General features: G+C 44.8%; 1 protein-coding gene across 1 annotated transcript in view; it reads left to right on the top strand.

Annotated features, from left to right (window-relative positions):
- The window catches only part of TMEM65 (transmembrane protein 65), a 712,146-nt gene that overhangs the window by 646,539 nt on the left and 49,858 nt on the right, over nucleotides 1-15,749 (top strand). The window lies entirely within an intron of this gene.

Here is a 15,749-nt window from a genome sequence, read left to right as displayed (position 1 = left end):
CTTATAATGTACATAACATTAAATTGTGCTTCGCTAATGATTAATCATTGATGCATACAAATTTTTAAGACTTTTGGATCTCTTGTTTGTTCTGTGTTATGAATTAGGCCTAGCTTCTTCATAGCCCTTGACGGTATTTCTTAAATATAAAATCCTTGCTAATTATGATGCCTAAATCTTTTATATGATCTACCATCTCCAAAACAGTACTTCTGAGTTTTACTTTCAGATTTACTATACCTTCAGAAAGAACACCTTTACGTTTATTGTAACTGAGCATCAGTCCAACTGATATAGCCCAGTCATGAATCTCTTGCAAATATGGATTCAGGTTATCAGGGTCACTTATGAAGTTTGTCTGCTCTAGTTTTGCAGTTGTCTGCGTATTTACTAGGGCACATTTTTTTTAACATTTGATGTTAAATGCGATATGGCCCAAAACTGACCCCATGAGGTGGCCCTCTGTTTAGTGGTAGCCACCTGAATGTTTTCCCATGGAAGTTCACACTGTGATCCACCAGATAATCAGTTGTTAATCCAGTTTATAACAAAGTTGTTAACCTGTATTTTTTAATCCCTCAGTAATTTGACCATGTTCTAAACAGTCAAAAACCTTTGAAACATTTGTGTATACATCTGTAACTGATATCTTAGATAGCTTTTATCTTCATAGACATTTGTAAGACATGTTAATATTGATCTTTCTTTAATAAAGCCAAACTGGGAGTAGGCCAGCTGTCTTTCATATTTTATTATCCATTATACAATGACTCCCTATTACTATCGGAAAATGTGCATGCTGATTGGCCCAGCCCAACCAGCATGCTCGTTGTAAATCCCGCAGTATACCAACGGAAAAAGGTCCGGTCGCCCTGACTTTTTTCTGTTGGTATAAAGTGCCCCAAGACATTAAAAAAAAAAGAGCGAGAGAGAAAACAGAGCAACAGAGACTTCCTTTTCTCCGTTGCTTCCATTTCAATTCCATTTCAAAGCATTGATGTATTGGGTATGCCTGGGAATGCAAGTCCCATATGCATGCGCAGTACATCAAAACTAACAAGCAGTATACCGCAACCGGCGGAAGAACAGTAATCTGCCGTTATACAAAGATATTATTTAAGAAAAGTCAGTATTTTTTTCTTAAATAATGTCATTGTATAATAGCAATAACCGACTCCGCGGTTGTGGTATATTGAAGATTTACCCACGAATGTCTTTGTTTAATCACTCTTGCTTCGCCCTCTTGATTAAACCACACCAACCATGGGTAAATCTTCAATATATCATACCACGTCGTCGGTTATTGCTTTATTACTGTATCTTTCATAGAATTTTCCTGATATCAAGGTTAAGTTTATTGGTGTATAGTTGTCAGTGTTTTGTCTGTTTCCACCTTTGTAGATAGGTGTGACACAGGGTTTTTTCCAATTATTGGGTACAAATCCCAGTCATGGTAGTTTGTTAAATGTTCACATCGATGGTATTATTAAGTCATTGGAAATAAGAGTTACAAACTGCCCAGGTATATTGTCAGGGCCCATTGCACTTGTTGACTTTACACGTAGCAGCTTTTACTATTTCTTGCTTGATACTGGGACAGTCTGAGATGCAATGGATACTTTAATCAGACCAGTATACTTTTGCTGTTGTGAGAATTTTGCATAGTAGTTGTTGACTATCTCAGCTATCTCCTGTTTATCTGTAACATTAATTTGATTGTGATTTATTATTTCAGTTCTCAATGTCTATTCTCTTTAAATTTACATATTTTTTTATTTTCTTTTTAAACTCATTAGTGTCTCGTTTGTATTGCCCTTTATAAAAAAAAAAGATTTTTCTTTTAATGTTTTTGTGATGTTATTGAAGCATTTCCTGTTATATGTTGAAGCATTTGTAGTAATTTTTTTATAAATCCTTTCTTTCTTATTAAATAATCTTGATATATTACTGTTCAACAAGGGCTTGTTTTCTCAAGTTACCCTTTCTGTCATCTTATATGTTTCATCTAAATGCCTATTGCAGACATTTGTTAAATTCTTCAAACCATATTCTTCATATGGTAAGTTAACTTAGTTCCAGAAGTGATGGGGGGGGGGGGGGCTAGAAGAACTTGATATGTATTCTGTAGATTAAAAAAGCAGAGAGGGACAAGATAGAAACAGTTGATTACCTTAATGGAATCTTTGTAATCTAATATGATTTCTATATTTCAGAGAAAGGTACAAGAGATCAAATGTACCCAATGTGAAGGTAAAAAGTAGGTAGTTCTGCAGAGTTAGAAAGAAGCTACGATTTCACTAAAAGGTTATGGATAATTTGAGCAACCCTCCCAAACAGGTACTAATGTCAGCTAATGTGGAAGAAGGTATGAGGCACACAGTGCAATGTAATGAAGGGCTGTGAAAAAAATAGGATTCTTGCTAAACAATATCTGTATTTTATTACTTAAACAAATTTGCAGGTACGTGCCATGTGGCTCCTGTTTGCTGTCAAGTGCCCATGCTTTTGAGTTTCTCTGTTTAGCTTTGTTTGCTTAGTTATTTTAGCATAATTTTCAGGTTTAACATAGCCTGCCTCATCTTCCTCAACTGCTTGGGCCAAAGTACTAGCTTTTAGTCCGATAGGCACCAACAAAACTTTCTCAGGTTTCAGCACTTCCCCTTTACCCATAATCTACATGTGTCCCACCATCTTTCTCCATATTTTGTTCACTGACCATCACACTCACAAGGTAAAATATTTTTTTTTTTAATTTTTTGGTGTTTTGCCTAAAGTTAGAGTTGCCTTTTGACTTTAGATTTCTCTTCTGTGATTGTTTATTATATCAAGGCTAGTTTCATCAGATTTTGCAGTTTTCCTGGTGAGATCTTTCTCTGTCAGGTCATTGTGGTCATTTTCTTTCCACATGTCCATTTCCATGGGTATTAACTCTGAAGCAATGCTTCAGATGCAGATGGATCTGAATCTCATCCCATCCCACTTTTGATCTTGACACAGTAGGGAAGATGTCATACCCCTTCCCCCACCCCCAACTCTGGTTGCCTCTTCAGCAGATGCACGTTATGCTTCACTTATGTCAAACTTGCCTTCGTGGGTGATCTCTCCCATAGATGACATGTCAGTACTCACTTTCATGAAATCTTGAAATAAACCAAATGTGGCAGCCACTGTTTCTAAGAGGCAGGCCAAAATCCTTATCCCCCAACAACTGAAACTGTTGGATAAGCAATTCCACTATGGACTGTATCATCACTGACATGTTCCTGATGAAAGCCAGAACCCCTCAGAGCCCAGTGGTGCATCCACCAGAAATGGGGTCAGATAATTTGGATCATTTCAGGAAGCATGTCTAAGGGTGCTCCATGTTTTTACTCAAGGTGCTTAGTTAGCAGGCATACATGCCAAGGTTCCAACATATTATCCTGGATGAGATGTCCAATATGTTGAAGAAGGCATCTAACTCACTCAGGCACCTAAACTTTCTACTTGGAGTAATCTCAGCCCACTTCTGATTAGTAATGCTATGGATAGTGCAAGGGCAGTGGGTAGTGGAATAATCATACACTGTCACATCTGGATCCATCTTGTGCACTTTCATGAGTTCCCAGGTGTCTTTTTTAAATGCCCCATTGAGTGGATCCAACTATTTTAGGACACAAGGCAAAACTGGAGGACAACAAAAAGTGGAATAACTTATCAGATATTGGCATAATGTTTGTCACACCTCATCATCCCTTCTATAGACTGCAAAAATGTCCTCATCAGAAGTGGTTTGGATAGGGTTAGCAACAGCAAAATTAACAGCCAGAAAGGAAACAGCATGGTCATGCTGGTGGGTTTCATGGCTGTTAGTGAAGTCCATGCTAGACACCAGCTAAACAGCAGGAATTATCGTCCTAATCAATGCAGCCTTCATTTGCCTGGGCTGCAGCTGTCTACCTGAGATCTTGCCTGACTGCTCCACTCTGGAGTTAGATAGAGATCATCTGTCCCTTCATCTGTTAACATGGAAGTTTATCATGTATCAGGCAAATTCTGGACACAAGATCCAGAGGCTCTATGATACCCTTTCTTTCACCTTCCCAACCACATTCTCGTCCCTGTCCTAGCATTCTGCCATGTCCGAAGACAGAGAGCTGTGAATGGGGATTTCAAACCTCCTCCTTAAAAATGAGCTCTTCAGGAGGTCCTGCCGGATCAAATAGGGTCCATTTTCTACTTTATCATGATATTCGGGGTACAAAGCACTTGTAGCCTGAAAACACTGAGAGTCACAACTCCCTTTAGCTGTACCACTGACTGACAGTTTAAATTTCTGTGCTTTACCCTTTCATCCCATTCTGTCCTTCAGAACACATATTGAGAATGTAATGAAAAGGCAACTTCCCAACTGAAAACCACTTAATTCTATTTCCAACCATCTTACTTTAGATGTCAGACAATCAGAAGCAAAAAAAAAAAATGCTAATATCTAAATTAGAATGCACACTGCCATTAATTTCACTTCTCTTAGTCCATAAGTCCAAATTAATACAAACAACACGAAATGCTATCTGCAGACTCATTACAATGGCCCCTAAACTTTAACACCACTTTGTCTCACTGCAAAAAGCTGTCTTCCCACCACAGCCAGATAAACTTTGCCTTCATCCTCTTAACCTTTAAAATTCTAAACAATACCTGTTTTCTCCATCAAAAACAGACTTTGCACAAAGGACTCTTAACAGTGTACTACATACAGTATCAATAGTAATGCACTCATTCTAGTAAGGTCCCATTCAGTCTTAACCTGGGTAAAAGAAGCTTTAACAAAATTGTATCTATCAACTGGAATGTCCTCTTCCAGGAAATAAGTTATTGATATATAAAAATCTTATGAGCACTTCTGTGGGCTCCTAAAATACAACTATACCTTGGACAAGGGGTAGACAATGGTTTCCCAATAACCTATTGCTAAAAAGATTCTAAGTAAACCAAGCATTTGATCTGAAGTACTTGACTTCATTTGATCTTCAACCTGTGGGTCTGTGGATCCGAATTGGATCCGACATGGCTGCATAACCAGCACTTGATCCAAGCTTCAAGCTCTTCCCCTTACCCATAATGCCCCATGTCTCCTTCCTTCCTTCAGATCTCATTTGCTGCTGAATAGCTAGGCATTGTGGTCTTGAGCGCCGAACATTTGTTTGGGTAAGTGATTGCTTTTTGAGAGTTATTCCCCCTTTTTCTGCATTTTTCTGTAGTTTTGTATTCCCTCCTCTACCTGCTGGCATTGGTTTATAAAAAAAAAAAAAAAAAAAAAAAAAAAAGTTTGTTGTTGTAATTTCCCCCTTTTGGCCTTCCCACGCCTATCTTCTGTGTGAGTGAGTGCATGCCTGTGTTTTTCTTGTTAGGCAGAAATATGGCAGATATTCCTCCAAAACTAGGATTTCGAAAATGCACAGAATGTGGCCATAAGCTCTCTCCAGCCGATGACCACACTCTGAGTGTAGTGTGCTTGGGCACAGCCCATTTGCTTTCCCCCTGTCCTATCTGCACGGGCTTCAACCAATGGGCCCTTAAGGACAGGACAGATGAGCTCATTTTGAAGGGCTTGCTTCCCTCTTCGGGGGACGGCTGTCCCCAGCAACCCTGACTTTGGTCTCTTCTATCACCGCTTATGGCTCTTCTCCTCCCCGGACCTCTGGGACTCAAACTCACGCCAAGCATAGGTTCATAGGTTCATAGATTAGTACTAAGCTAACTGCCCTTGCGAGCCATTTTAAGCCTAGCCAATAATCCCTTGTGAGACTCAAACCCTGCACCTTGTGTTTGCAAGGCAAACACCTTAACCATTAGGCCATCCTCCCAACCCACGCAGTCTGGGGAAGGAGAGAAACACCACAAGAAAGAGAGACAGTGTAAGCGATCTCTGGACCATTTGGTTTCGGTGGGTCCTCCACCCAAGGCAAAAAACCTCCACCAAGCCCAGTTCCTCCCGACTCCACTCTCCCAGGTTCTCCCTGGAGCCAGAGGTCTGTCAGTCTCCTCTAAGGCTGTCCCCTCATCAGCTGTCCTGTCCGGTGTCTGTAACTTCCTTCCGGTCTACCCATAGTTTTAGCGAGGCAGAGATGAACAGGGATGGGATCCACGGTGTCCGGTTCTTTCCACGCCTGAAATGTTATGAAGTCCACAACTGGATCCGTGGGAGGGGACAACCAGGAAGTAGATGGGCCTGAGCCGAATGCCTCTAGAAACACTAACTCATCTGAGGTTGAATTTTGGGTGGACACCCCCCCCCCCCCGATGGAGTTCCATGATGTCTCCGAAGTTCATCCGCACCCAAATCCAGATGGGCGTCTTGCCAGGCCCCTCTCCCTCCAGAGAGGAGAGCTCACAGACCTTTTTCAACTCTATATCTCCTTCTCAGATCCATCCTTCGGTTTTGGAGTCTTTGGATCTGAGGACTCTCTGGGTTGGGGGGTTTGGTGCCGATGGTACCCTGTACCTCGACGCCGGCCATTGACTTGAGTATGTTGGATCTGACTGGGTGAGATCCGTGCTCTCAGTGCCATAACTTTGGCATCGGATCTCAGGGGGTTCTGTCGACTCTGAGTTTGTCAGAGTGCAGTCTTCCCCTTGGCATCTCGACATCTGTAGTCTCAGCTCCGGCTCACCTGTCAAATCCAAGGGAAACGGCTCCTATGGTGGTTTCTCAGGATGCCTGCTCCTTTTCGGCTTGTGACATCTCGTCCTCAGACTCTGCCCTGACTCCCCCTGTTTTGGGTACATTCCCGACCTTCTTGCCATCTCAGGGACAGCCTGTACAGGGTTTCCCTCAGGAAGCCTCCACACGGGAACAGCAAGAGGTTTGTGAGCTCCACTCAGAGAGTCCCACTGAGGAGGTTCCTCACAAACAGATGTGCAAAAGGAGGCACTTCATCTCCTCTCCTGAGTCCTTGACCAAAGACACTGACTTGAAGGAAGGGGAAGGTTCGGAGACATCATGGAACTCCATCGGGGGGGGGGGGGGTCCATCCAAAAACCAACCTCGGATGAGTTAGTGTTCCTAGAGGCATTCGGCTCAGGCCCATCTACATCCTGGTTGTCCCCTCCCACGGATCCAGTTGTGGACTTCATAACATTTCAATGTGTCAATTCACAGAACCCTTCAAGGCATCATTTGCAAATGCCCCTTATGATGGTTCTTCTCTGTTTGGGAAAACCGTTCGTGACACATTGGTCCAGAGTGCGAATGATGGTAAGACACTGTCTGCCCTTGGGATCCATTTCTCTGCCCCTCAAAGATCCTTTTCAAGGAACCAGCAAGGGACAAAGAAGATGTGGTTCCGGAAGTCTCAGTCCTCCCAGAACACTGAGGACTCACCTTCCCCCAGAGGCAGAGGGTGTTATGACAGATGTTGTTCAAGAGGCAGAGAGGGGCTGAGAAACGTCCGGTCTCAAGAACCTTTCTCGGACAGACCCACGCAGCAGCCCTGAGGGGCTGCCTGACTGCTTGTCTCTGGAGGCAGTCAGTGGTTGCCTTTCACTACACCCAGTGACATGGGAGTCTGTAACATCAGAGCGTTGAGTGTTGCAAATTATATCCAAAGGTTATTACATCCCCTTCACCGAACCACCTCTCCCAACAAAATGCCTCCCAGACTTTCCACCCATGCAAAGGGAGGCAGCAGCACTAGCAATAGACAAGCTGCTAAAAAAGCCAGTCATCCAACCCGTCCCCCTAGACGAGTCTGGATTGGGCATTTATTCCTAGTTAATTTTAGTGCCAAAGAAAACAGGGGACCTAAGACCCATTCCTGATCTATCCACCTTGAACTTGTCAGTAGCCAAGGAGAAATTCTGGATGGTCACTCTTCACTCTATCCTGCCTTATTTGCAGGAGAATGATTGGATGTGCTTGATAGACCTCCAGGACGCATACTGTAATGGCAAGATGGATAGGTGCTCCTGCAGGTTTCTCAGCTTCCAGCTGGGAGCCAATCATTATCAGTTCAGGGCCCTCCCATTTGGTCTCACCACAGCCCCCAGGGTGTTCACCAAAGTGGTGGCAGTTGTAGCGGCTCACCTGAGGCTTCAGGGAATTCAGGTCTTTCTGTACCTGGACAATTGGCTCTTTGCTGCCCTCACCAAGCATCTGCTTTGCTGAGCCAGAGATTATTTTCTATTGTTAACAAGCAGCCTGGGCATCACTGTCAACATCAGCAAATCGTCACCGATTCCTGTTCAGGTGCTAGAGTTTATTGGTGCTCAGCTGGATACTGTTCAAATGAAAATTTACCTCAGTCCAGAAAGGGTACACAATCTGAGAGTGCATGTCTCGTATATTCTCTAAGCTCAACTTCCTGCAGCAGAAACAGTGAAACAGTTCTTTGGGCACTGGGGTCCATGGCGGCTACAATCATCCTTCTGCCCCTTGCTCGACTACACATGCTAATCCTACAGTGGACACTAGCAGTCAGGCCTACTCAGCCAAATGGAAAAGATTTGATTTATCAACATTGCATTTTGCATAACATTATGTTTGCCTTCCTTCTGGGGATCTGTTATGACTGCAGCTGTCTCCATCAAAAACAGACTTTGCACAAAGCACTCTTAACAATGTACTACATACAGTATCAACAGTAATGCACTCATTCTAGTAAGGTCCCATTCAGTCTTAACCTGGGTAAAAGAAGTTTTAACAAAATTGTATCTACCAACTGGAATGCCCTCTTCCAGGAAATAAGTTATTGATATATAAAAATCTTATGAGCACTTCTATGGGCTCCTAAAATACAACTATACCTTGGACAAGGAGTAGACAATGGTTTCCCAATAACCTATTGCTAAAAAGATTCTAAGTATACCAAGCATTTGATCTGAAGTAGTTGACTTCATTTGATCTTCAACCTGTGGGTCTGCGGATCCGAATTGGATCCGACATGGCTGCATAACCAGCACCTGATCCAAGCTTCAAGCTCTTCCCCTTACCCATAATGCCCCATGTCTCCTTCCTCCCTTCAGATCTCATTTGCTGCTGAATCGCTAAGCATCATGGTCTTGAGCGCTGAACATTTGTTTGGGTAAGTGATTGCTTTTTGAGAGTTATTCCCCCTTTTTCTGCATTTTTCTGTAGTTTTGTATTCCCTCCTCTACTTGCTGGCATCGGTTTATGAAAAAAAAAAAAAAAAAAAAAAAAAAGTTTGTTGTTGTTGTAATTTCCCCCTTTTGGCCTTCCCACACCTATCTTCTGTGTGAGTGAGTGCATGCCTGTGTTTTTCTTGTTAGGCAGAAATATGGCAGATATTCCCCCAAAACTAGGATTTAGAAAATGCACAGAGTGTGGCCATAAGCTCTCTCCAGCCTATGGCCACACTCTGTGTGTAGTGTGCTTGGGCACAGCCAATTTGCTTTCCCCCTGTCCTATCTGCATGGGCTTCAACCAACGGGCCCTTAAGGACAGGACAGATGAGCTCATTTTGAAGGGCTTGCTTCCCTCTTCGGGGGGACGCCTGTCCCCCCGCAACCCTGACTTTGGCCTCTTCTACCACCGCTTATGGCTCTTCTACTCCCCGGACCTCTGGGACTCAAACTCACGCCAAGCAGTCTGGGGAAGGAGAGAAACACCACAAGAAAGAGAGACAGTGTAAGCGATCTCTGGACCATTCGGTTTCGGTGGGTCCTCCACCCAAGGCCAAAACCTCCACCAAGCCGAGTTCCTCCCGACTCCACTCTCCCAGGTTCTCCCTGGAGCCAGAGGTCTGTCAGTCTCCTCTAAGGCTGTCCCCTCTAAGGCTGTCCCCTCATCGGCTGTCCTGTCTGGTGTCTGTAGCTTCCTCCCGGTCTACCCGTAGTCTTAGCGAGGCAGAGATGAACAGGGATAGGCTCCACGGTGTCCGGTTCTTTCCACGCCTGAAATGAAGTCACAACTGGATCCGTGGGAGGGGCCTGAGCCGAATGCCTCTAGAAACACTAACTCATCTGAGGTTGGTTTTTGGGTGGACACCCCCCCCCCCCCGATGGAGTTCCATGATGTCTCTTCAAAATCCAGAGAGGAGAGCTCACAGACCTTTTTCAACTCTATAGCTCCTTCTCAGATCCATCCTTCGGTTTTGGAGTCTTTGGATCTGAGGACTCCCTGGGTTGGGGGGGTTGGTGCCGATGGTACCCTGTACCTTGACGCCGGCCATTGACTTGAGTGTGTTGGATCTGACCGGGTCAGATCCGTGCTCTCAGTGCCATAACCTTGGCATCGGATCTGAGGGGGTTCTGTCGACTCTGAGTTTGTCAGAGTGCAGTCTTCCCCTTGGCATCTCGACATCTGTAGTCTCATTTCCAGCTCACCTGTCAAATCCAAGGGGAACGGCTCCTATGGTGGTTTCACAGGATGCCTGCTCCCTTTCGGCTTTTGACATGGTGGAGGGGGTTCTCTTGAGTTCGTCGAGGCCCCTGACCATCTCGTCCTCAGACTCTGCCCTGACTCCCCCTGTTTTGGGTACATCCCCGACCTTCTTGCCATCTCAGGGACAGCCTGTACAGGGTTTCCCTCAGGAAGCCTCCACACGGGAACAGCAAGAGGTTTGTGAGCTCCACTCAGAGAGTCCCACTGAGGAGGTTCCTCGCAAACAGATGTACAAAAGGAGGCACTTCATCTCCTCTCCTGAGTCCTTGACCAAAGACACTGACTTGAAGGAAGGGGAAGGTTCCTCCGATCACCCCCCCCCCCCGAGGATGTCTCCTTTGGAGACATCATGGAACTCCATCGGGGGGGGGGGGTCCATCCAAAAACCAACCTTGGATGAGTTAGTGTTCCTAGAGGCATTCGGCTCAGGCCCATCTACTTCCTGGTTGTCCCCTCCCACGGATCCAGTTGTGGACCTCATAACATCTCAGGCGTGGAAGGAACCGAACACCATGGAGCCCATCCCTAGTCACCCAGATAAAGTTCTAAGCCCCCCACCAGACAGAACTAGTTGGAGCAAGGGGTGCCCTGTAGATGCTATGGTGGTGGCTGCCACCACAAAAAAAGAGCTTGCGCAGGAGAGCTGTACTCTCTATCCTCCTGACCAAGAGTCAAGGACCATTGACTGTCTAGGGAAGTGGGTGTACTCTTCAGCAACCTTTACCATAAGGGAGCTGAACTACATGGTGCATGTCATTCAACTGCAGCAAGACCTAGTCAAGGAAGTTGCCCCTGGACTCCATGCCGGTGGAGGGCAAGAAGGTGTTCTCCACACGGATGGCAACTCTCAAAGCGGTAGCAAATATGTCCATGCTTCTGCTCTCCCATGCTACAGAGAGAGCCGCCAGTTCTGGCATTGCCATGAGGCATCACGCCTGGCTCTGGCTGTGTCAATTCATGGAACCCTTCAAGGAGTCATTTGCAAATGCCCCTTATGATGGTTCTTCCCTGTTTGGGAAAACCATTCGTGACACATTGGTCCAGAGTGCGAAGGATGGTAAGACACTGTCTGCCGTCGGGATCCATTTCTCTGCCCCTCAAAGATCCTTTTCAAGGAACCAGCGAGGGATAAAGAAGATGTGGTTCCGGAAGTCTCAGTCCTCCCAGAACACTGAGGACTCACCTTCCCCCAGAGGCAGAGGGGGTTATGACAGATGCTGTTCAAGAGGCAGAGGGGGGCTGAGAAACTTCCGGTCTCAAGAACCTTTCTTGGGCAGACCCGCACAGCAGCCCTGAGGGGCTGCCTGACTGCTTGTCTCTGGAGGCAGTCAGTAGTTGCCTTTCATTACACCCAGTGACATGGGAGTCCGTAACATCAGTGCGTTGAGTGTTGCAAATTATATCCAAAGGTTATTACATCCCCTTCCCGAACCACCTCTCCCAACAAAATGCCTCCCAGACATTCCACCTATGCAAAGGGAGGCAGCAGCACTAGCAATAGACAAGCTGCTAAAAAAGCCAGTCATCCAACCCGTCCCCCTAGACGAGTCTGGATCGGGCATTTATTCCTAGTTAATTTTAGTGCCAAAGAAAACAGGGGACCTAAGACCCATTCCGGATCTATCCACCTTGAACTTGTCAGTAGCCAAGGAGAAATTCTGGATGGTCACTCTTCACTCTATCCTGCCTTATTTGCAGGAGAATGATTGGATGTGCTTGATAGACCTCCGGGACGCATACTATCATGGCAAGATGGATAGGTGCTCCTGCAGGTTTCTCAGCTTCCGGCTAGGAGCCAATCATTATCAGTTCAGGGCCCTCCCATTTGGTCTCACCACAGCCCCCAGGGTGTTCACCAAAGTGGTGGCAGTTGTAGCGGCTCACCTGAGGCTTCAGGGAATTCAGGTCTTTCTGTACCTGGACAGTTGGCTCTTTGCTGCCCCCACCAAGCATCTACTTTGCTGAGCCAGGGATTATTTCCTATTGTTAACAAGCAGCCTGGGCATCACTGTCAACATCAGCAAATCGTCACCGATTCCTGTTCAGGTGCTAGAGTTCATTGGTGCTCAGCTGGATACTGTTCAAATGAAAATTTACCTCAGTCCAGAAAGGGTACACAATCTGAGAGTGCATGTCTCGTATATTCTCCAAGCTCAACTTCCTGCAACAGAAACCGTGAAACAGTTCTTTGGGCACTGGGGTCCATGGCGGCTACAATCACCCTTCAGCCCCTTGCTCGACTACACATGCGAATCCTTCAGTGGACACTAGCAGTCCAGTGGTCTCTACTAAATCTTCCCCTATCCCATCCAATCCGTATCTGTAGGGTCTGCTGGGACTCTTGTCGGTGGTGGATTCTTTCCCTGGACCTTGCCAGAGGACGCCCCTTTCTTCCGTCTCTTCCAGAAGCCACAGTGACCACGGATGCCTCCCAACTAGGGCGGGGAGTCATTGCTTAGGAAGGACTGTCCAAGGCACGTGGTCCCCTCCTGAGACAAGTTTGCATATCAGCATCTTGGAGATGAGGGCGATGCTTCTAACGTTACAAGCTCTCCATGCTCATCTTCCGCTAGGGACTATTGCGATCCAGATAGACAATATGTCAGTAGTCTGGTATATCCTTTTCCAGATAAAAAATATTTAAAAAAAAAAAATATATTATTTTTTATTCTGTATTGCTGGTCAACAAATGTAAAATAAATAAATAAATAAAAAAGAGGAACCAGATCTTATCCCCTTTGTCAAGAAGCCATGAGAGTGTGGGAATGGGCGATTTCCACTGTTCGTTTTCTAGTGGCAACGCACATGTCGGGATGGTCCAACATTCTAGAGGACAAGCTCAGCAGGACTAATCTGATGCCTTATGAGTGGTCTCTGAATCCTTCAGTAGCGGAAGAGATCTTCCTCAGGTGGGGTTTGCCTTGCTGTGATCTTTTCATATCTATTTCCAACACGAAATGCAACGAGTTCTTTGCTCTGAACCCCCCTCAGGGGGAAGTCCCCAGAGATGCACTGGTGCATGCTTGGCCTCCTGGTATTCTTTATGCCTAACCCCTGTTACCTCTTATTTCATAGTTCTTACAGAAAGCTTGCAGGCTGGGGAACACAGTAATCCTCATTGCCCCATTCTGTCCTCGTCAAGTCTGATTCCCCTCTCTCTGGTCTCGCCTAGTAGTTCCACCATGGATATTGAATCCGGCTCCGGATCTCATCTCACACCCCTCAGGGATTCCTCACCCAGACCTGGACAGTCTGAAACTTACACCTTGGCTGCTCCAGTTCCCTTGATTATTAGGACTCCTGGTTTATCCTCTCCAGTTAAAACCATTTTGGTGGTGGTCACAAATCTTCCACATGTAAAGTATATTGTAGCAAGTGGAAACGATTCTCTATATGGGCTTTTCAACAGGATTTGGCTCCTTTCACAGCTCCCGTTTCAGCAGTATTAGAGTTTTTGGCGGGGATTTTCCGACAAGGTGCTAGTTCCTCTACAATTAAAGTCCAACTAGCTGCTATTTCTAATTTTCTTATGGGAGAGAATATGTCTTCACTAGCCTCTTCTAGACTTTGCAAGACCTTTCTTATTTAAGGCCCCCCCAGTGAAGGATCCTATGCCTCCGTGGGACCTCAGTTTTGTATTGCAGGCTTTAGTCTCCCCTCCATTTGAGCCCACAGCTTCGGTAGACTTGCAGTATCTCTCTTGGAGGACTGCTTTCTTGGTTGCGATTACATCAGTCAGGAGAGTGTCGGAACTTCAAGCTTTGTCCATCAAAGTTCTTTACATGATTTTCCATAAGGACAGGGTTTCCCTGCGCACTAATCTGTCCTTCCTGCCTAAAGTGACATCAGAAGCAAACATTAATCAAACAATCAATCTTCCCGTCTTCTTTCCTAATTTTCAAAACAAGGGTGAATATAAGTTATATCTGATGGATGCACATAGGCAATTGAGATTTTATCTACACAGAACAAAATCCTTTCACAAATCTGATCAGTTGTTTGTCTCATACTCAAAACCCTTCTTAGGAAAGCCAATTTCTAAAGTGACTATTACTCGTTGGATCTCCCAATGTATTATCCGAGCATATTCTGACAAAGGGGTTTCACATCTGGGTCAAGTAGAAGCATATTCCACCTGGTCTATGGCCACTTCAGCGGCTTTTTGGTCCAGGGTGTCGCTGGATGATATCTGTTCTGCAGCTACTTGGTCCTCATCTCATACCTTCATATCACATTACAAATTAGACATTGTATCCAGGAGTAGGGCATCCTTTGGCTCTGTAGTGCTCCGGAATATCCTTCCATGAGGGCCACCCAGGTATTTGTAGCTGGGGACTCTGTCCCACAGGTTGAAGATCAAGTCAACTACTTCAGATAAAGAAGTTATGTACTCACCATAACATTCCATTTCAGTAGTTGTACTTCATTTGTCTTCAGCTATCCCCCCTCCTTCCCCCTAACCTTGTCACTATGGTGCTGGCCTTGTCTATGGGAGATGACATTCTAAAGGCTTCTTTTGTCATGCTTGGTTCAGGAATTTGAGGAGGGCCAGTAGTGGTGAGGTCCTGTTGGGTCGGGCTTATGTTATTCTGAGCAGCAAACTCGATCTGAAGGGAGGAAGGAGACATGGAGCATTATGGGTAAGGGGAGGAGCTTGGAGCTCGGATCAGGTGCTGGTTATGCAGCCGTGTCAAATCCGATTCAGATCCATAGACCCACAGGTTGAAGACAAATGAAGTACAACTACTCAGATGTAATGATATGGTGAGTACATAACTTCTTTTGTTACCCCTTCAGCACTAAGGTTAAAGTTAAACAGTGATTCTGTACGTTTGCAAATACCAACATATCTTTTTTTCCTGTTTATGTTATGCATGTATGTTTTTGACAATTTCTACTACTTTCTTTACCTCTATCCTTATTAATCCCAACCTGTCACTTCTTGACTTAGTAAGCAACTGAAAGACCGAAAATACACCCTGTATAGTAAAGGAATTACTACTCTCCAGCATTCATAGCAACGAAAACAAACTCATCATTTCTATCAGAATACAGAATAAAGTGTTATTTTGGGATTAGATATTGCTTTAAAGACATCCCTAAGTAGTTGGTCATTCTTATGTTGTTGTTATTAGCGACATACTTTGTAGATTCGCAAATGTGATATATTGTGCTAATGTTCCTTCCTCAGTTTGAAATTAATGTATTACCCCAAATGACATGTACTATAAATGTTATACATTCACTGTAATATTTATTCATTATACTCTATACACAGGTTGTAGCTGAAATAGTCTCAGGACCAGCCCACCTACCTGGGTGACAAACACATTAAATAAATAAATAAATAAATATTCAAGGTTCT

This window comes from Protopterus annectens, chromosome 3.part1 (genome assembly GCF_019279795.1).
Source record: "Protopterus annectens isolate FY-2018-M chromosome 3.part1, PAN1.0, whole genome shotgun sequence".
NCBI classification, from domain to species: domain Eukaryota; kingdom Metazoa; phylum Chordata; order Ceratodontiformes; family Protopteridae; genus Protopterus; species Protopterus annectens.
Note: the sequence above shows the minus strand (reverse complement) of the source record. Positions and strands in the feature narration are given on the sequence as shown.